At 46.1% G+C, this 22,660-nt stretch overlaps 1 protein-coding gene across 1 annotated transcript in view; it reads left to right on the top strand.

Moving 5' to 3' along the window:
* Acad11 (acyl-CoA dehydrogenase family member 11) overlaps positions 1-29 on the top strand; it is a 65,150-nt gene extending 65,121 nt beyond the window's left edge. Inside the window, exon 20 of the mRNA XM_032910387.1 lies at positions 1-29. This exon is cut by the window's left edge and continues 1,137 nt beyond it. The gene's annotated coding sequence lies outside the window, so the exon portion shown is untranslated.
* The last annotated feature ends 22,631 nt before the right edge of the window (positions 30-22,660 follow it).

Below are 22,660 nucleotides of genomic sequence, written 5' to 3' on the forward strand. Positions count from 1 at the left end.
CTGGATTGAATAAAATATACTCAAATCTCTGTTTCTTATTGTCATTTTATGGTGTGAATACCATTGGAAAAATAGCTAGGAAATTTAAAATTTTCAAACCAAATTATTTTCAGCCCTAAAAATCTTTAACTTTTTCACCAGAAAGTGTGCTCATGGTGTGTGATGGTGTGTGGCCAGAGATCCTGTCTGTTGTGACTGATGTTTCTTCTTGGGGGGATGTGGAAGGAAAGCCAGAGTCTGCCACAGGCCTGGGCTCAGAGCCGTGTCCTGTGGGCCTTTGCAGCTGTGCCTCCAGGCCCTCAGCTCCCTCTACCTGTTTCCTTTGGACTCAGCGGAGCCACCATTTTAATTCTGGGGGACTTTCCTGACAGGGGCTGCTGTGAGAATCATGGGAGCTGTTTGGGACCAACTTAAGTAAACTGCTTTGTACAGTCTCCTTGTTTGAGTGCATCATAGCTTAGAACCAAATACACAGCATTCCTAGTCCTTTAAAGCTTGGTTTAGAAGCCGTCTGGGGACTCGTTCAGACACGTGGTCTTGAACTCTGCTGCCTAGGATTGTGAGCTACACCGCCACGTCTGAGCCCAGGTTCTGCTGTTGCTTCTGTCTTGTTTTTCAGCACTCTGAACTAAGGTTCAGATATTTAAAACCCTGTGTGCTCTTTCTCTGTCTTGGAGGAAACCTGGCTGGCAATTCATTTCAGGTCACTAATTGTCTTCTTGTCCCTCCCTGTCCCTCAGGCAGGGCACTCCATGGGACCCACGACTCTTTCCTTACCTTTAATTTACTCAGACAAAATCCCATCAACATGAGCGAAGGAGCAAGGCAGGCAAGATGGCTCAGTGGGTAAGGCAGCCGCAGCCAAGCCTGGTGACTGAAGCTCAGTACTGAGACGCACACGGTGAGAGGAGGGGACTCCTACAAAGCCACACAGCAGGCACAGGCGCACACACGTGCACACACGCACACACACATGCACACACGCACGCGTGCACAGAAACACAGAGACAGATAGACAGACACAGAGGTGGAATAAAATAATGTAAAAACGTTTCAAGAGCAAACATGAAAGATTCTTTTTGAAAGTGAAAAAGTCCCGAGTTATAAATTAAGACAAAGGGACCCAGCCATGGTGGGTGAATGAAGGACAGATAAGCTTGTGCACCTCAGGCCGTTTGTAGGATGCTGGCCCCATCCCCACCCCCAAGACAGTCATCCTAAGTCATCCCAGCCCTCCAAGATCTTCCCATGTGGTTAGCAGCAGTGAAGCAGGAGCCTCCAGCCTGCAGGGTGGGAAGACACAAGCTCCACGCAGAAAAAGGGCACAGCCACTCTCCAATAGGACACTGAGGGATGGCTGGGTGCTCCTGAGGAAGTAGCCAGTTAACTTCCTCTGCCATGTCGACAACGTAGGACAGTTAGGGAGAAGCTGATTTCCTCACCCACCTGTAGCAGCTTAAGAAGCCTTCCCCAAGGCTAGCCCACACTAACCGGGAGGGTCCCCCGTTGGGTCACAGACATGCTTCTACTTGGCATGAGAACTCCAGTGGCCGACAAGTTGTCAGCCCAAGGTGAGAGTTTTCCACCGTGTCTTCACTTACCATTCTCTACCTTATTGGGACAGGGTCTTTCCCTGAACTTATTGACTGGTCATGGAGCTCCAAAGACCCCACCCACCCCGTCCACCCCACCCGAGCTTAAGTTACAGCCCTACACCACCACGGAAGCTGGGGGTCCGAACTCAGGTTCTGGTGCTTACACAGCAGGCACTTTACTGACTAAGTCACCTCCCCGGCCCCCACATTTTGGTATTTCAAAAGACATAAGGCTTACCAGCAACTACTTTTCTTCATAAACCCAACTATGGCAGTCTCCAGAGGCACTCAAAAGACAGACATTACCCAGGCTTCTTAAGGGGCTTGAACTTGTGACAGTCTTAACTAAAAGATGTCATCAAATGAAAGCCATGAAAATGTCTGCTATGAAGGACACCATCTCACATCAAGCCTTGTCTAGTTTCTCCACTTTACCAATGGAGAGAGGTGGTCCTCTGTAAGGAACTGGGTTGAAGGAGACAGAAGTATGTAAGGCTGGGGGGCCTCTGGCCTGTTTGTCTCTGGCAGGCATTTTCCCCACCTTCTTCTGGCCTGGGTTTCTACAGCTGCTTCCCAACTAGCAGTCACAGCCTAACAGCCGGCTGCAGTGACTCTCTTGAATGTGTGGCTGGCTTGTCCCTGAAAAACACCCAATCCAGAGTCTTCCCTTCAGCTGACTGTGTTCTATCAAGAGTTTGTCCACGCCTGAATTCCTCTGATGTCCATTGCTTGCCCTGTTCCAGCGTAGTTTCACAGCCTCTGTCCCAGCACACTTGCATACCCAGGCCCCCGAGCCTTGGCTCTTGATGCTGTCTGTGCTTGGAAAGATTTGCTGAGATTTTCCAGGGACCTGTTGAAAAGCCAAGTGTCCTCTCTTGGCCATTGTGCTAACAGTCTTTGACATTCCTCATTTGTTCTTGTCTGTTCAAAGTGTTAGCTCATCCCTTTCATATTTATTTATAGTCTGTTTTCCCGTAAGTCTATATGAATCCCCTGTTTTTCCCTCCAAATACACATATTTTGTATATGTATATGTGCTCCAGCGCTTGTGCACATGTGTGTGCGTGTGTGCATGTGTGTGTGCATGTGAGTGTGTGTCTCTGTATGCGCATACGTTCATGTGTGCATATGTGAATGTGCATGTGTGTACATGTGTGTGTATCTGTGTGTGCATGTATGCATTTGTGTGTGTGCATGACAGGGTTTGGGTGTGGGTTGTGTACCTGGCATTACCACCCCTCTTGTGCTCAGAGTTAGGGATGAAGATAAAACTGAGGCCCTGAGGGAGCTGGAGAGATGGCTCAGTGGTTAAGAGCCCCGACTGCTCTTCCAGAGGTCCTGAGTTCAATTCCCAGCAACCACATGGTGGCTCCCAACCATCTGTAATGGGATCTGATGCCCTCTTCTGGTGTGTCTGAAGACAGCGACAGTGTACTTATATACATTAAATAAATAAATCTTTAAAAAAAAAAACAAAACTGAGGCCCTGAAGAGGAGCTGTAGTTTGAGGCCCAGACCATGAGTGACCGCAGGTTGGGCCGCCGCCCCTGATGGTTTGAGAAGCTGAAGGAAAAACTATTCCTAAGAAACAGACCAGCATGAGGGAAGGCTAGGAGTCTGGGCAAGTTGACTGGGGAAGCAGATGTTTACTGAGCACTAACATCCACAGGAACACATACTTCTCTTTTCTCTTAACATCTAATCAATCAGCCAGAGGGTTGTGATCAGCTCTAGATACAGGGGACAGGGGACATCAGGACACCTAAGAGAAACAAAACCAGTTCTGGTGTTAGAACTTTCAGTTTCCCAAATAAGCAGGATTCTGGGGAGAGTTACCCTTAATTCATTGTCAGTTCGTGATCCTACCATAATACTTTTCCTTCTGCTTTCCAACATGTCTGCCTCAAGATGGCATCGGCATGTTCCTTTAAGGAAAACCTCCTCAGATCTTCAGTGTGGGTGGCTGTGAGCAGGCTCCTTCTCTGTCTTCTCTTTACCTGAAGTAAGGACAAGTTCTCCCTGGGAAGGCCTTACCCAGGGGCCATCCTGAGTGAGTGCTGGCCAGATGGAGAAGGACTGCTAGGAGGCATCTGGAGACAGCCCTCCCTCCTGTACTCGGGCTGATGGTTGATCCAGCCGGTGAGGGTTCTTCCCTGTCACTCCTCCAGGTGGGGAGAAGTGGGGACTGCAGGCCCTGTCCCCCACCACCTTTCCTTTTTGAAGTCAGTGTCCAGTGTCCTTTTTCCTTCCTCTGCACCAGCTGTGTTAGCTGTCTTCTGTCTAGACATTCCCTTGCCCCAGGGCCTTTGCACAGACATTTGTTTATTTTGAAAGCTTCCCTCACCCCATTCCATGTCCCCAGGGATCACTCCTACCCTGTGGTTGGGACCTTCTAGCAATCCCGTCTATGGTTACTCCTCAAACTTCTAAACCCTCCTTACAGATGGACGTACCATTCGCTGTCCCTCCCCCCTGCTGTGGCTCTCTAAGAATTTCTTTTCATCATGTGACTGATGTATACTTTTCTTTGATTTATTATTCCCTCCTCTTTTCCTACTAAAGAGTATATTCTTTCTGTTTTCTCATTTCTCCTTCTCCTCCTTCTCCCTTCTCCTCCTTCTTCTTCTTCTTCTTCTTCTTCTTCTTCTTCTTCTTCTTCTTCTTCTTCTTCTTCTTCTTCTTCTTCTTCTTCTTCTTCTTCTTCTTCTTCTTCTTCTTCTTCTTCTTCTTCTTCTTCTTCTTCTTTCTCCTTCCTCTTCCTTCTTCCTTCTCCTTTCCTCCCTCCTCCTTTCTCCTTTATCTTCTTCTCATCTTTTCCCCTCTCCACCTCCTCCCGCCTCTCCCTCCCTCCCCCTCCCTCCCCCCAGGATCTTGTGATGTATCCCAGGCTAGCTTCAAATTCCAATATAACTCAGCCTCCCTAATAATAACTCCTAGCAAAGAAGGGGGAGCTAATGGTATGTGCATGTGTTAGGAGTTTAGAAGTTTGGGGGGGCTAGAAGGGATTGCTAGAAGGTCACAATTACAGGGTAGGAGTGATCCTTGGGGACATGGAACAGGGTGAGGGAAGCTTTCAAAATAAACAAATGGCTGTGCCAAGACCCCAGAGGGAGAAAGTCCTTTGTTCCCTGAGACCTGGAAAAGTGCCTGGAACTCTGAGTGGTTAAGTCCTCAGTCAAATCTCCTGAATACAGAGGGGCTCACAGCTACATGAAGAAAGGGACCTGGGACATAGCTCTGCAGGAAAGCAGTGCGACAGGTTTGTGTTTCTCACTGGCCATACAGAGAGAGAGAGAGAGAGAGAGAGAGAGAGAGAGAGAGAGAGACAGAACAGAAGAGAGACAGAGGAGGAGGAGGAGGAGGAGGAGGAGGAGGAGGAGGAGGAGGAAGAGGAAGAAAGGAAGGAAGAAGAAGAAGAAGAAGAAGGAAGAAGGAAGAAGAAGAAGAAGAAGAAGGGAGGAAGAGAAGGAGATGACAACAGATGACGACTTACCAGGGTTCACTCTCTCCTGTACCATGTGTGTCTCAGGGATCCGATTAGGTCGTCAGGCTTGGTGGCAGGAACTTTCACCCACTGAGCCTTCTTGCCAGCCCCCAGAGCTGAGCACCAGGCTGCCTGAGGAGTTTGACATTCACAAAGTCCTTCCAGCCTTGATGAGTGTGACTTTGGCAGTAACCAGATTCATCAGGAGTTTACTGAAGCCGGGGTTGAGGTAGAGCTGTGAATCCCCAACCTCTGTCGTGTCCGTAGGGTGTTTGTCTAGTCAGAGACTGGGTAAAGGGAGCCATAGGAATGTGTGGGTGACAAGAGGACAGGAAGATGAGGCTAAGAGAGTGACAAGCCAGGTGGCCACAGTAGACCAGTGGAAGCCACTTGAAGTGGTGACTTTTATCTCCCCTCTCCACGTGAACTGTCCCTGTGTGCCGTGGTGAGCTCTGAGCACACTTGGGTGACAGTCCAGCTGCCAGGCTGCCTAAGCCAATCATGTGTCTGGTTCTGCGATAGGAGTATGAAGCAAACTGCACATCAAATCCAAAATTCTAGAGGTGACGTGATCAGGGGAAGGGGTGCCCCACAATTTTATCTTTCCTCTCTCTAAATTTTCATCTAGACCTCAGAATTACATTATATTTTTCTTCCCATTTGTCTCAACTCTCCACCCTTGATAAGAAGTTTTATTTTTCTCTGGTGTAGGAGAGGATCTTTCATATGGAAATTTTTACCTCCTTGTTTTAAAAACAACAGGTCATGGGCAGTTCATCCTTTCATCTCCTTTATTTTTCCAGTGGCTTCAGTTCAAGGTAGTAAATATGTCAATATAAGTGCTTTGAGGCCTTTCAACAACAAAGGTAGACCTGTTTAAACTTGTGTCCCGTGATAGACGTTTGGTTATTTTATCTTATTTGGGAACGATACAGCCAGTAATAAATTAATTTAACTTACTATAACATTGAGAGGATAAAGTGTCAAAAAGATTTGGGTTATTAATTTTTTTTCGACTACAGACTGAGCCCAGGGCCTGGGACACATTAAGGCGAGGGACATTTCCTCGCTCTGAGAACTATTTTTAAGTACATCGTTACAAAATACAGTTTTGGAGCATTTATTTTAAAACATGTTTAGATTTTCTCATTGTGTGCATAGTGTGTGGGTGTGTGTGCATGACTGTGGTCACCTTGGGAGTAGGACAGTGGCGTCCGATCCCGGAGCTGGTGTTCCAGATGGCTGTGAGTCAGTAGACGTGAGCGCCCTAAGTGTCCTTGACGAAGGGCCACCTCCCTGGCTCCCTGTTTTGCATCTACTTAGATCGCTTTTAACCGCCTATGCTTGGGGTAGCCAGGAAAATCCCAGGAGACACCGAACAAAGAGCCATTACTCGATTCTTCTTTTTGATGGATATTAAGTAGGAAAACAGAAATTTATCTTACTAATAAACCTAGATAGAAAAAAAAATATGGTCAGGGCTGTATTTACTGCCAACGACCCTGAAGATAGAGTGTGCCTTGTGTTTATTTTGGGCTTTAACCTTGCTCTAACACTGAAGCCCACTCTTAAACGTTGGTTGTCCCGACAGCCAGGAGTCTGAATATGGGACCGCAGAGCATGGCACAGCAAGTTCCATTCAGGTTTCGGTGTCTGTTTGTTTCACAGACTCTTTCTGCCCGTATGTGATTTATTTTCAAGAGATCGTCTCTATGTGTTTGTATGTTCCTTCGTCATTCTTAAAATGAAACAGAAGAGACAAAAAAACATCATGAATCTGAGAAAAGAAAAAAAATTCGAGAGAAGATAAGATAGCTAAATCTTATCAGGGCCGAGTGGTTCCCCCGGCACTCACTCTCCTCCCATTCCTCCCCAGAGAACCACAGGGCCAGGGTACGGTCCCATTTGAGTGCCTGTGCCAGAGAACTGGGAATTGTTAATAAAGAGACTAGGACCCAGAAATAAAGAGAAGACCTAAAGAAAAAGTTTCGGTGGTAAAAGAAGACCCCAGAACTCGCCCCACAGAAATACAAAGGATCATAGGAATTATTAAGACACATTATTTGAAAACCTAAAACGAACAAACAATATTCTGTAGATAATAGGACGCAGAAATTGAGCCGTGAGGATGTCGGAATGCCGAATGATTCTGAAACAAACAGACTGAATCAGAAGTATAAGTTACCCAACGAAGCACCCAGGCTTCCTGATGAATTTCGCTAAACATTTGAGGAAAAGCTAATGTCCTCAAATTATTCTAATGAATAATTATTCTCAAATTAATTCTAAAACATTAATTATTCTCAAATTATTCTAAAGAATCAAAAGGGAGCCCTTCCGAACTCATTCTTTGGGGCCAGAATTAGTCTGTTAGCGAAAATCAAAGTCAAACAAGGGTATATAGCGAGAATAGAAAACTAGAGATTAATATCGCTAGTAAAAGGAGCCGTGCAAAAATTCTCAGCAAAATCCTAGCAAATCAAATTCAACAGTACATACAAAAATTAATTAATTAATTAATTAATCAATCAATCACTTAGCATGGTGAGCTTGTCTTCATTCCAGGATGCAGGGTGGTTTAACCCCTGCAGTAACAGCTACCACCTCAACTGAGTGAAGGATGAAACTCTTGCAGTTGACAAAATCCAATCTCCTTGGGCTGAGACTGTAGCTCAGTTTGTAGAGAGCTTACCTCGCTCAAAACCCGTGGTTCAGTCCCCAGAACACACGGACCGGATGTGATGGTGACTGACAATAATCCTAGTGCCTGGGAGGTGGAGGAAGGGAGGCCGGAAGTTTAAGATCATCCTTGACTCTTAGTGAGTTTGAGGCCAACCTGGGCTACATGGATCAAAATTGTTTAGGTCAAAATGGATCAGGTACCCAATGAAAGACCCAAAACTGTGGTGGGTAACCACCCTGGTGGGGGGAGAGGGGGGGCAAACGGGCCCTATGGATAGAACCGTGAGTCCAAGAGGCAAGACCCACAACTGCCTGATGGAATGAAACTAAAAACTGTACAACCAGGAGATGTCAGTGGCATGAAGACGCAGCCTGCAAAGGGGAGGGAGTATCTGCAGTCCTCCTCAGCAGAGGGTTCATGCTCAGTGCTTAAGGAGTTCAAATGATTAGCAAAAAAGACACCTCAAAGGGACAAAATGGTCTGTCGAAAAGAAATACAGACGGCCCCAAATATGTAAGCACACACACAAAACAAACAAACAAACAAACAAACAACAAAACATGCTCAACATTATTGTCAGAAAATACAAATCAAAATTGCACATAGAGGCTGGAGACGCAGCTTGGGAAAGAGCATGTTCTGCTCTTGTGGATTGATTCTCAAGGTCAGCTCCCAGCGCTCACACAGAGTACCTTACGATAGCCTGTGACGCCAGATTGGGGGGACGAAACACACTTTTCTGGACTCTGTAGACACCCATATGCACATGCATGCACACACATAAGTACCTACTTACACATCTAAACAATTTTGAATTACAATGAGATTGTCATCTCACTCTCGTTAGAATGGCTGTTCTCAAAAGATAAAAAGATCAGTTGGTCAGAATGGGACAGCCCAGTAATTCCAGCCTTCAGAGGCTGAGACGGGAGGACTGCTCAAAATTCGAGTTCATCCTGAGGTAGGCAGTGAGTGTCGGGCTGGCAAGAGCTACCTATTGAGAGACTTTAAGAAACTAAACAAGACAAAAACCCTGGAACCCTAGTGATGACGTACAGAGAAGGGAATCTTTACACAATATTGATGGGAATACAATTGAGTACCGCGTTATAGAAGACAGCATGGCGTTCCTCAGAAAACTAAAAATAGTATTACCCCATGATCCAGCAATAGCACTTCCAGGTGTGTGTGGTGTGTGTGTGTGTGTATGTGTGTGTGTTACTGTCTGTCTGTCCGCATCTGTCTGTCTGTCTGTCCGCATCTGTCTGTGTGTGCCTGTGTGTCTGTCTGCATGTGTGTGAAGAAACCATCATACCATAAAGAGCATGCACTTATTGAGGTACTATTTCATAACAGCTAAGACTTTAAGACGACTCATCACAGCTAAGGATTCCACCTTCATATGCATGGATAAAGAAAATCTCATATATAAACAGTATTCAGCCCTAAAGCAAAACGGAATGGTATAGAAATGAAGATAAGGTTAGTGAAAGAAGCCAACGGAAAGACAATACCATGTGTCTGCTCTCATATGTGAAAGCTAGAAGTCTGTTTGAATATTCAACATATAAGGTATGCGATGGTAGGATTCAGACTTGGAAAAAGATGGTTGGATTTGATCAGTGAACAACAGACATCGGTGAAAATATTACATTAACATGTGCAATTTATAAATTAATAATCAATACTGCACTTAAAGTTATCTAGTGCTGAATCAAAATGTAAAAATTCAATTTATTTAACCTGCTATGTCCACATATTATTTCAATGTGTAATTAACATGAGAAAATATATTTTACATTTTCCCCCAGATTCAGTAGACACTTATATTCCATCTCATCTAAATTAACTATTCGATGAAAATACTTGTTTTGTAAAAAGTTAACTGCGGAATTCATAAAATTTATTAAAAACTTGATTCATATATTCAAGATGTTCCGGGTATTCCTAAAGTCCCTTAAAATTAAGCTGCCAGTTTAAAAGTTTATATACACTAGTTAAATTAGAAATTCATGTCCTCAGGCATGATCGAGTGTGCATGAGTGACCTGTGGCCAGCCATATGCACAGCCTGAGAGGTCATAGCGATGTCCAGCTCTTCCTGTAACCACGTGGTCCCTGTAAAGAACTTAGCATCGTTAGCAGTAGGGACTTTCCCAGCCAAAAGCAATAGCCCGTGCTAGTCATTAAGGGTGGCAAAGATTTGTATCCCTGTCTCTTTTGTTTAGAGAAGGAAATATTCTAACTGGAGTCCACATCTTGTATCTAAGAAAGCAAAAATTTAGCTTGACAGGAAGCAGCTGGGAAGTTCTAGTTTATCAAAGGCCCATCCTTTGGCCGTAGCTGGCATCCTGGAGATCATCTAAGGGCGCAGTGAGATTTGTTCGTGGTGATGAGAAGTTCCAGCTACAAAACAACACCGTGGCTCCGATGTCTAGAATGGAAACCTGTGAAGTCAGTGTCTGTGACTTCATGGTGGACTTAGGAGCCAGGGTCCTCCCAGCTCCATGGGAGTTAGTGATGATCCTGTCACGAGAACAGAGAAAACATTTTTTATAAAAGTCAAAACTGTAATCGTTATTCTTTCTGAGTCCGCCCTGTTTTCCACGCGGCTTAAGATGACATTTTTGGCTTGTGGAATTGGCCTCCAGAGGACCTCCTTACTGCGTGTCATTCCGTATCGTGTATGGGCCACATTACTCATTCCTTCTTCCAAGACACCAAGTAAACTTTCTGGTCTGACTAAGCTGTGACCCAAGGCTGCTCTTTAACCGCGTGAGGCCTCTACAAAAGAGCCAACCACGTCTCGGGGTTGAGAACCCAATATGCTTTCTCCACTGTCTGCCCTCATGGTGGCCTGGATTCTGAGTCTCAGCCTGGATCAAGGGAGACAGGTTGGTCTTAGCATGAAAGTTCTGGTAGGATGCAGATGCTGAAGGGGCTGTCCTCTGGCTTGTGAATCACGCAGGCCCTAGCCTTCTAGCAGAGTCAGTGGGACAGGTGACAGCCCCTAGGACAAGATGGCATGGTACAGTGGCTGTTGTAGAAACGAGAGGACCCAATGTGAGTTCAGCCTTTGGAACAAGGCAGTCACTGAGATAAGCCAGCTGCCCAAACTGGACGTAAACCCTGTGAGTACTGTGAAATGCTGTGGTCACGAACTTGGGGCGTCTGGGCTTGGTGGCAGTTTCTCTTACCATTATTGGTGTGCAATACGTTCTGGCCCACCACCTCCAGTCAGGGTTGAAGTTACAGTCTTCTCGCTTCCCCTTTGTGACAAGGAAAGATAGTCCAGAAGTTCCTCCACTTTGTATTCTTGCTGATGCCATTTTGGGTATAATGAATTAAATCTCCTGGATGGAGAACCCCATGGGAAATTACTCACATCCATTCTAGGAATCCTAGGTCAAGACACCCCTGCTTACGTACTATTTATTAAATGGCCTGATTGTGCAAACCTCCCCACTCCAGCTAACAGCCTATCTTACCTTTTATTAAACTGCTTGTTGGTGAAAACCTCCCCCTCTAGCTGATGAACAAGATAACAAGATGTGATTTTTGTCTTTAAAACCCTCTTGCTATAAATGTTCAAGACTACACTTGGATCCCAAATACCTGAGTATAGTCCCAGATGGCTGGAATAAAAACTTTCAATTGGCAATGAACCCTATCTAAGTAATCATCTCTGGTGGGCTCCCCATAACATTTTAGAGGCCCCAGCAAGGTCTCCAATGACTGGATTGCAACACTTAAGGGTCTTGGGATTCCCAGGAGAAGAGAAGAGTGCACCAGCTGGAGAAGACTATTGAAATTGAGCACCCAGAGATGTTCAAAGGCCCCGAGAAAATCCTCTCTGGCCAATTATTGCCAAACATTTTAGAGGCACCCCAGCACTGCCACGCAAAAGAAAAGAAAAAAAGGTAAATCTAAAATCATCTAGTCTGAATGCTTCTGGAGGAAAGCTTTGTTTTACAAGGCACTATTTGGTTAAGATACAAGAGGGGAGATTGGGCACAACTGTAGATTCTGTGTCTGGTATCCCGGTGAGACATCAGCAGACGCCCCTGGTCTGTTTGGGTGTATGAATGTGTGGTGGCCACCCCTGGTTGTTTTATTTTTTTTCTTTTTTAAATATTTGTTTATTTTATGAGTACACTGTAGCTGGGGTTGCTGAGAATGGAACTCAGGACCTCTGGGAGAATGTCAGTGCTCTTAACTGCTGAGCCATCTCTCCAGTCCCCCTGGTTGCTTTTACTTCGTGTCTCTGTATGACTTTGTCTCCTGTGTGTTTCTGTCAGTTCTGTTGGTTGGAAAAAACAACTCTAAAATGGAAGCAGGAGCGAGCCATTCTGGAGTATTCGGTTCATTAATCCACTGCTCCAGAGGCAGTGCATGGCTTCCTTCAAGTTCATTCAGTCTGTGGGCTTCCCATAACACCTTCTCTAGGTCTGTTCTGCTCAGGATTCCCGTAACTAATCAGTCAGTTCCGGGGATCGAACTCAAGTACTCAGAGTTGGTGGCAAGCACCTTCATCCACTGAGCTATCTCATTAGCTCACCAACACTTGTTTTGCTCCTAGGGCTCTGTCTTCTAACATTTTAACCCCAATATCTGTTTTCACCATCTTCAGCTAAGACTACATCCGTGTTCCCTAACTTCTCCGGCAGACGTGGGATCTTAGGAGATCAATTTTGAACGCATTTCCCTTTCATTTTCTAAGTAGAGTGTTCACTTCTCAAGGCTGAGGAGAACCGGCTCTATCTGGTAAGGAAGGGTGTGGTTGGTTACACTGCCTCCCAAGGACAACAGAGCCACTGCCACACTGTCACCGGTTCTAACTCCGTAGCCATCGGAAACGAGAAGTTATCAAAGCCGAGCTGGCTGGTTCCTCGTCTGCGTTCGTTGCCTGCTCTTTCTGCTCCGGTCTGCCTGTGTTGTGTTCACTTGGAATCAGAAATGTATTCCTTACATTTCTTTAAATAAAGATTCACGAATCAGCAAAGATACGACGGAATGGGAAGGAAGCAGCTCGAGCACCACCCATGCTTGACCCTTCAGGAACTGGGAAGGTCTCTTTCCTAGTCCATGGCCTTGAGGCTACGGCCGCTGGCGCCCTAAGTGGCTTCCTGGCTTCACTAACACCTTTCAGCTGGGAGATGAGAAAGGCCCCAACCATGTTCATACTTGCAGACATGGTTACCAGTCCCCAGCTCACTCCTACTCATCCCTCAGTGTGGCACAACGATGCCAGCAGAATAACTCAGTAGGTGAAGGCACCTGCCACCAAGCTGGATAACCCAAGTTCGATTCCCAGGATCCCCAGGTTGGAAGAAGAGAACTGAATCCTATTGGGGTTTGGTCTTTTGCTGTGCATTGTAATCATAAATACTGGGTCCCCAAGGCCTGGTGACCCCAGGGATGAGAGAACCTGCATGTACGCAAGTGATGCTATGTGACCTTGCTAGCCACGTTCTCTCTGATTGGTGAATAAGGATGCCAACAGCCTATAGCTGGGCAGAATTGAGGTAGGTGGGGTTTGGGTTCCTGGGCTTGGGGTCTGGAGAGAAACCAAGAAGGTGGTAGGTGAGTCACCATGAAAGTCCTGAAAACATGGCCATGAGGGTTGGCCAACTGGAGTTAAGAGCAGCCCAAATGGGACATAGCAAGTTATAACTCGGGGTTGTTGATAGGGAAGTAAAACAATAGCATGGTGGGTAGATGTCTGCCCATCTCTAGTGCTGATTAAGGCTTATCGTAAATATAAAAGTTGCATGTCTTTTATCTGCAAACTGAATGATTTAAGGTGGGATAGAAACCCGGATCTGAGATTAAATAATTCCAACAGTCTCCCATTAGTTGTCTTTGACCAACACACACACATACACACACACACACACACACACACACGCATACTGTGGCACAGGAGCACACATGCATACAAATAAATAAAATGCAGTAAAAGGTTAACCTAGAAAGTAAGCCAGTTGACAGTGAGATGGACAACTGACAACTCTTCCCCACCAGAGACACAGCTCAGAGCGTCCTGTGGGATCCAAACGTAGAAGTGGATGCTTGGTAAATGACCTATCAAAGGCTCTGTGGCTCCCAGCCTAGGGCTTTTGGGCTTTTCCCAGAGCTCACAGTAGCTCCCCCCTTTACTGGAATGCCTTCCTTTTCATAACAATAAGCTGTCTTATTTCTAACCTAGAGTCTCTGATCCAGTTCTTTGCTTGGGGCTAGAAGAACCTGCAACACCCATCAGGTAATATCCAGACTGTGGTCTGTGCCTATAACAGCCCATGGAGAAGGTCACCCCTCAAACTCATGTTCTTGGGGTTGCACTTGATGATGACCAAAGCACCTGTCCCACAAACAACTCCAGGCTATGCAGTGTCTGTTAATCCTGAGGTTTGCCAGAGGGGGGAAAATCAATTCCAATATTTTGGGTCAAATTTAAAGCAAGATTTATTAAATATTAAATACAGACCAAGAGATGGGCTCGGTTAGGACTATTTCTTACCTGGAATGGCCCCAAACCATGCATTGTAGGGTTTTATAAGGACAAACCTATATAGGCCACCATACTTTCCTATGAGACTTTGTTATTTTTCCAAGAACTACAATTCCCCGCATTCCGGGACTTTACCTGGTCCTTAGTCAGATAGGGATTGCAGGTTAATTGGGGGTATTACACTTCAAGCAAACCCAGTGCTACCTGTCCTCATCATGGGAAACTGTGGTAAGGTCTCCACAGCCCATGGCACAAGCAAAAGTCCCAGAACTATCCTCGTAAAGATCCCACCATGCTCCAAGGTTCTGCTATCAAGGCTGACAACACTACATATCAGCGGCTGCCCCCTCCTATTGTAGGGAAAGTTTCAAGGCAAACTGCCACTGGGGCCTGGAGCTCCCACTGACTACCGCTTCTACTGGAACAAACAGAGACAGAGACCGGTCAAGGGTGCAGGGTTGGGGAAATGGGGTACAGATAACACACCTCACAGAAAAGCACTGCCTATTTCAAAGTTGGAAATCGTCTCTGGGGCTTTTATGGGGTGGTGGGTGGAAGAGTCTCACACTTGGAAACTAGGTCCCCAGGCTGGAAAAGGATTGGCAGAGCTGAAAGTTTCTCCACCTTCTGGCTTGAGGTCTTCCTCTGGCCTGACCTCCCGCCTCCCTGTTATCACAGCAGTTTTGCAAATGGAAATGGTGATGGGTAAAGGGAGGAGGACGTGTCTGACTGCCTCACCCTGGAACAGAGGATGAGGCAAAGGCTAGGAAGGCGGGTCAGCCAGGGCTTTGTTTCAAAGGGTATCAAAGCCCAGCAGGGGGAGGGAGGCTTCTCCTTCTGGTGGGGCTCAGCTCCTTCCTTATAGATTTACTTTTATTCTTTCTGTAATTTAAACAGTGTGTGTGTGTGTGCATGTGCGTGTGCTGGTGTGAGCACGTTTGTGTGTTCTCCATGTACACTGAGTGTTGACTGTGTAGTTGCACGCACATGCAGAGGTCAAAGCTGCTGGTTTCTCTCATCTTGGTCTTTGTTGCCTTAAGGTAAAGTTTCTCACGGAACCCTGGGTTGGACATTTCAACCTGGCTGTCAGGCCAAGGAGCTCTTGGGATTCACCTGACTGCCATTATTGGCCTCCCAGGTAAGGGGTTACACAAGTACAGGTAAACGCCTGGGCTTCTGAAGATGTAGGTGTGGTAGTCAGACCTTCCTGAGGTGTAACACATAAAGGACACACTGAGAGCTGGGAAGAGAGGGCAGTGGGTAAGAAAGAACCCTTGCCCTGCAAGCATGAGGACTTGAGTTCTAATCCCCTGTACTGAGTAACACACACACACATGCACACACACATATACACATGCACACACATACGTACACATATATACACATACACACAATATACACATTGCACATACACATATGCACAACACACACATACATTTATACACAGATAAATATACACATACACACATACACATGCACACACATAATACACACACATACACACAATACACGCACATACACAATACACACACAACATACACATACCCACATACATACAGTACACACACACACACACACACACACACACACACACACACACACACACACACAGCTACATATGTCGTTGTCCATGCCTAGAGAAGAGCTGTCTGTCCTACACAGTTCAGGCTTGAACACATAACTGTAGGTGGCAGCTTTCATGAGTCCCTTGGCATTGTACCTTGGGACTTGGGAGATGTACCCCATGTCTCACAGATCTGCATGAGGTGTCTCTGCTGTGACAGATACAAATGTCCCTGTCATACAGCCAGCCCATCTGGCTCTACTTGCCTCAAGAACCCTACCAAAAAGGCTGGGGCCACAGCTAGGTGTAGAATGCTGGATCTACATCCAAGTGACCAGGGTAAATAAGCCATTGAAGGATTGATTGCCCCTGAAATCTGTCTTCCTGCAGCCCTCAGGATTACAGGACCTGGTCTAACAGTCCCCATGTGTCCTTCCTTCCTTCCTTCCTTCCTTCCTTCCTTCCTTCCTTCCTTCCTTCCTTCTTTTCTTTCTTTCTTTTCTTTCTTTCTTTTTTTTCTTTCTTTCTTTCTTTCTTTCTTTCTTTCTTTCCCAGAGCTGAGGACCCAACCCCAGGGCCTTGCGCTTGCCAAACAAGCACTCTACCACTGACCTAAATCCCCAACACCCCATGTCTTTCTTACTAAGGGCCATCCTGACCAAGGTTCGATGTCCCGAAGACAGTGGATGTGACTTATCTGGTGCCCCTTTCAGTTGAACTAAAATCCTCCTGGGCCTGTTGCTCATTGGGTTCCACTGTTTACATGTATGGCTCCCTCAGCCTCAGTCATAGCCGGTTGTCCTAGAGGACAGAGCAGCACCTCTTTTCCCATCAGCCTTTTTCCTTTCCTCCCCAGGGACTGACTTCTCAGTATTTCCCATTCTCTGCTCTGTAGATCTCACTAAGATGTCATCTGCACATACTGGAGACAGAGAGAGAGAGAGAGAGAGAGAGAGAGAGAGAGAGAGAGAGAGAGAGAGAGAGAGAGAGAGAGAAGCAGCCAAGCCAGGTGGGTGTGCCATTCTCCATATGACCACCAGTAGCACTCAATGAACTGAAACAGGCTTGGTCATTGCCTGCTCAGTAGCCTCTGGGTGGCTGGAAATATTGAGGGTCGGAATAGCCTGGTGGACAGTGGTTTTTGTTTTTGTTTTTGTTTTTGTTTTTGGAGCTGGGGACCGAACCCAGGGCCTTGTGCTTGCTAGGCAAGCGCTCTACCACTGAGCTAAATCCCCAACCCTGGTGGACAGTGTTTTGATCTAGACTTTTTAGAACAACATTTATGCTTTAGGACCACATTTATTTAACTGTCAGACACAATGTATTACCAAAATGAGAGCCTTTAAAGTGTTCGCCAGTCAGCAATAGCAACTGCTGTCAAACTGAAGTCTACAGCTGAAACAGCTACTCGGGGAAGTAGTCAGGGTGACCAATATGAGCGCTGACCTCCGCTGTCTTGGGTATCTCTTGGGCTCTCAAGTGAAAGGAATCAGATCTACTAAGTCTGGATAGAGTCCTGGCCTTGGGTCTCTGAAGGTATCACCCTCCTCACCTCCCATGACCCCTCACCTCCCATGACCCCTCACCTCCTATGGCCCCTCACCTCCTGTGGCCCCTCACCTCCTGTGACCCCTCACCTCCTATGACCCCTCATCTCCTATGGCCCCTCACCTCCCATGACCCCCTCACCTCCTATGATCCCTCACCTCCTATGGCCCTCTCTTCTGTGACCCCTCACCTCCTATGACCCCTTGTCTCCTATGACCTTTCACCTCCTATGACCGCTCACCTCCTATGACCTTTCACCTCCTATGACCGCTCACCTCCTATGACCGCTCACCTTCTATGACCCCTCACCTCCTAACTTGTACCATCATTGAGCGCACAGTACTCACCTGCTGCTCTCTCCTTTTTCAAGAATGTTCTCCTACGCGCCTGGAACTCTCCAAACTTCAAGGACTTTGTTTCCACACTAAGTGATGTGCATTTGTGAAGATTCGCCATCCTCCCCTAGGCTGGATACCTCCTTCTGGGAAAGCGTTTGATGGTTTTGCCTTTTACCCCCTTTTTGTAACTGGGCTGTTTTTCCCAATTTTATTTTATTTTGTCTTGAGGGCATCCTAAACTGAGCTTCTGTTTAACTTGTCTCTTATTTTGATTTCTCTGTCTCTTTTTGGTTTTGCTCCTTAGCCACTGTGCGAGCATGTGTGTGTGTGTGTGTGTGTGTGTGCACGCACATGCATGTGTGTTGTTGTGTATATGTGGTTTTGTGTGTGCAGATGTGTGCACATGCATGTGGGTGCTGTCTTTTAATTGCTCTTCTAGCTTTTGAGACAAGGCTATCTTACTAACCTGGAAGCTCATCAATTTGGTGGTGGCACGTGGCCAGTGAGCTTCAAGGATCTGTCTCTGTTACCGTCATGCTAAGGTTCCAGGAGCCATCTGCCATTCTTGTGCTTGTTTTTTTTTTAAATATAGTGTTTTTATTTATCCTTTGAGGGTTTTATGCATAAATATATTTAACCATATTCACCCCCTCACCTCCTACTGGACCTCGCATATCCCCTCCCAAATCAAAAAAACAATAACCGGTGCCCAATCTGCATACTCATGGTAGGACCCATGGCTTTTTTGTGGTTGTAGAGCCCTGAACCTTTGTGTTTGAGCAGTGGGCACTTTACCTCCGGAGCCATCTTCCCAGCCCTGTTTCGTTTTGAGACCACTTCTCACTCATACATGGGCTACTCCCGGTCCAGCCTCCCACGTTCTGGATTACAGGGCGTGCGTGCTATCACGACTGCCTGCTGTGAGGTCTTCCCACTCTGCTCCTTAGCTTACTCAACGCACCTCTCAGCATTGGCTATTTACACTTTTGCTCTTTTCCTCATTCTTTAAAATGTATGTGCTCAGGCCTGTGAGCTGGCTCAGCGGGTGAAGGTGACTGCCACCAAGTGCATTGTCTGAGTTTTTTTTTTTTTTTTTTTTTTTTTTGGTTCTTTTTTTCCCCCCGGCGCTGGGGACCGGGCCCAGGGCCTTGCGGTTCCTCGGCAAGCGCCCTACCACTGGGCTAAATCCCCAACCCCGATTGTCTGAGTTTGATCCCTGGGATCCCTGGGACCCATGGAAGGAGGGAAAGAATGAGGTCAAAGTTCCCTACGGTCTCAACTTGAATGTTGGGGCAGGTGTGTGCATGCACGAGCACATACGCACAATAAATAAAAATACTTTAAAATATTATAAAGCCTGATTTTAACTCTCAGAACGAAAGAATTCTGCTGCCCAAAGTGGCACCCTGTTGTCTGGAGGATACAAATGCTCTTCTCTGAAGGACAGATTTTGTTTTTCTTCCTTCACCTCAGCTCCCACTCCCTCCAGCAGTCCCTTTCCTGTGGGCCCCTGTCACACTGAGGCTCTCAGGCTGGAAGAACGCACTGTCAGCACTCACACCAGGTTCTTACAGCAAAGACTTTCCACCCTGCCCTTAGGAAGGTCCCTGCTGCAGGAAGGGTGTGGCTATCAGTCAGTCAGTCAGTCCTCTATCTACTGATAGCGGTTTCTGCTTCCAGCCCCATTGCTCGGAACTCCGACCTCACCTCCACCCTCCCAAGCACCGGCAAGACAGGTTCGAGCTTTTTCCAGCTTCAATTTGACGCTGGTAGGATGCTGACAAACCTGAGAGATGCGTAAGGAGGGGGCTTGTGAATCACATAAAACAACATATGACTGTATCAGAGCAAAAACTCTAATGGAAGTGACTTTCCTGAATTTAGGAAAAAACTAAATGTTTGTAGAATTATTTCCATTTGACCTTTTCCTTAGGAGGCGGACGACTCATTCCTCCCCTGACTCAAGCCACATCTTCATAAACCATTCTCTGAAACAAACAGAAAACAAACATGCTACCCTACATGGGCAAGCCTCCTCTTGTTCTTCGCTGGAACTACACTTTACATATGCTACCCTAAATTACTGAAAACTCACACATGCAATATCCACACATCTGGGATAGAAACCCAGGGCCTTAGCAACGATTAAAACATGTCAACCAGACTTTTCCATGAACAGTTATGGAACCTTCCTTTTCCTTAGAAATACGGACAGTGGCAATGTATGTATCTTCTTCCAGAAGTAGGATAGTAAAAATGTTTTAACTTCCTATCCCCACTTTATGACCTCCAAATTCGTCATCTCTAAGTTAAAAAGTTAGTGGGCATCTGCTAATCCACGTGTGAAGTTCTTTGTTTTCTCTGTTGAATAATTATTAACAGGCACACCTAATAAGCACAGAAGGGATTTAAAGGACCAGGAGAAGTGTCAGGTGTTTCTGGGAGTGAGGGAGAGACTGTGTTCCCTGTGAAGGTGTCTGGGCATTGTCTTAAGTTAATCAATGTGGGAAATTCCAGCCCACTGTGGGCAACACCATTCCCTATGGGGGGAGGTAGTGGAGACTGCATCCTAAATTGTATAAACACATCTTTAGAGGTTTAATTTATGAACTAGGCAAGTATAATTAATAATAGAATTATAATATTATGCTGTGATAAAGGTTATGTGAACATGGTTTCTCACAAAATACTGTTTTATCTTTTCATTTAGAGCACTGGCTCTTAACCTGTGGTTCAAGACCCCCATTGGGAGGTCAGATGATCCTCTCATAGAGCTTGTATATCAGATAATCTGCGTATCAGATATTTACATTGGGATTCAAAACAGTAGCAGGACTGTTAGGAAGTAGCAACAAAATATTTTATGGTTGGGTTCATTACAACACGAGAAACTATATTAAAGGGTCACAGCATGAGGAAGGTTGAGAACCCGACTTAGAGGAAATGCTTTTTAGCTTCTGTGGTATACACTAATCGTCTGCATTATAGCTAACGTGCTTTTGGGTGGGTGGGTGGGGAAGCTCTGTAATACTTCAATAGTCATGTGACTACTGAGACAGGTCTGGTATAATCAATGGGTAGGTTCTCTAGCTGAGGGACGAACCCCATTCATGTACAGGACAGAGCAGGTGGTGGTGAGACTTTACTATGCATGGTGCTGAACTTTTATTGTTAATTTGACAGGATCTAGAATCACTGAAGAGAACAGGCCAGTGTGGGATTTTTCTGGATTAGGTTAATTAAAATGGGAAGGCCTAAAGGAACCGTGGGAGGTGTCATCCCATGAACGGGGATTCTAGACCACATAAGAAGGATTGAAGTGGGCACCAACGCCTGCTCTCTGTCCTGCGGTTTTGGACACAATTCAATTTGTGCGTTCCAATGCAAGGCCAAGACAAACCTGTGAATGTTTTGGTTAGGTATTTTCTCAGAGAGACAAGAAAAGCAACTGATATAGTACATCATGCAGCTCAGAAAGGCCTGCAATTCAAGTCTGACCTGTTCATTTCTGCAATTTTCCATTTGGTATTTCAGGGTCACAGCTGATTCCGAGTGATTGAAACCATAGATAAGGTGGGCCTACTTTCCTTTCTTTTCTTTTTAATTTACATTTCAAGTGTTATCCCCTTTCCTGATTTCCCAACCATAAACCCCCTATCCTATCCCTCCTCCCCGTTTCCATGAGTGTGCTCCCCAACTCATTCATCCACCCCTTCTCTCCTCTTTGCCCTGACACTCCCATACACTGGGGAGCCTTGGCAGGACCTAGGGCTTCTCCTCCAACAAGGCCACCCTCTGCTACATATGCAGCTGGAGCCATGGGTCAGTCCATGTATAGTCTTTGGATGGTGGTTTAGTGACTGGGAGCTCTGGTTGGTTGGTATTGTTGTTCTTATGGGGTTGCAAACTCCTTCAGTTCTTTCAATCTTTTCTCTACCTCCTCCATTGTGGGCCTACTTTCTAAGAGGTCATACAGTCCCTCCAAAAAAACTCAAATAGTTAAATTCCAAGTTAGGTTTCTTTTTTTTCCTCTAATGCTAGTCCCCAGATGCTAACAATGTTTTACACATATGGGTGGCTTAGGTGTGAAGAGTCCTGGAATTTTACAGTTGTTCCTCTAGTGAAAGCCCTCATGTTCAGGGCTGTCTCTGAGCAATCCTGGTGCCCTTGCTATGCTGCCCCGAAAGCCTGTGCACCCTGGTGTGTCCTGTGAGTGTTGCCACCTGCCCTGCAAAAACACACAAAAGTGATTGAACCCACCGCTCATCTTTTTTCCCTAAACTTTTTCAACAGTGTATTTTGTTTTCACGTCTCCCTCAATGCCTGTCAGATCCTTCTCATCTCCCTGTCCACCTAGCTTTCTCTTTATTGAAAAACAAAATCAGAAAAACCAAAAAATTAAAAGTCACAAGAAAAAGAATAATTAGAATAAAATGGGCCCCAAACAACCCCAATAAAATGAGACAAGAAGTCCACAAAAATACCACTGAGTTTGTTTTGTGTTGGCCAACTACTCCTGTGCACGGGGCCTGCCCTAGAGTGTGCTCCACTGGAGAAAACTGACCTTACCTCGCTGCAGCAAACGTCACTGTTTGGGGTGACACCCTCTGTGCCGGGGAGCCTGTGTGACTTGAACCTGTGCAGGTCTTGTGCGTGCTGCCACAGTCTCTGTGAATTTGTAAATGCATCCGTCCTGTTGTGTCTGGAAGACACCGTTTCCTTGGAGTCATCCATCCCCTCTAGCTCTAAGAATCTTCTGCCTCCTCTTCCACACAGATCCCTGAGCCTGATGGGAAGGGTTTGATAAAGATACCCACTTAGGACTGAGTTCTCCAGTCTCTCACTACGCACACTGGCCGGTTGTGGGTCACTCTCTGGGTTAATTCCCATCTACTACAAAAGGCTTCTCTGAAGAGGACTGAATGCCCCACTGACCTC

The sequence above is a fragment of the Rattus rattus genome, chromosome 8, assembly GCF_011064425.1.
Source record: "Rattus rattus isolate New Zealand chromosome 8, Rrattus_CSIRO_v1, whole genome shotgun sequence".
Classification (NCBI taxonomy): Eukaryota; Metazoa; Chordata; class Mammalia; order Rodentia; family Muridae; genus Rattus; species Rattus rattus.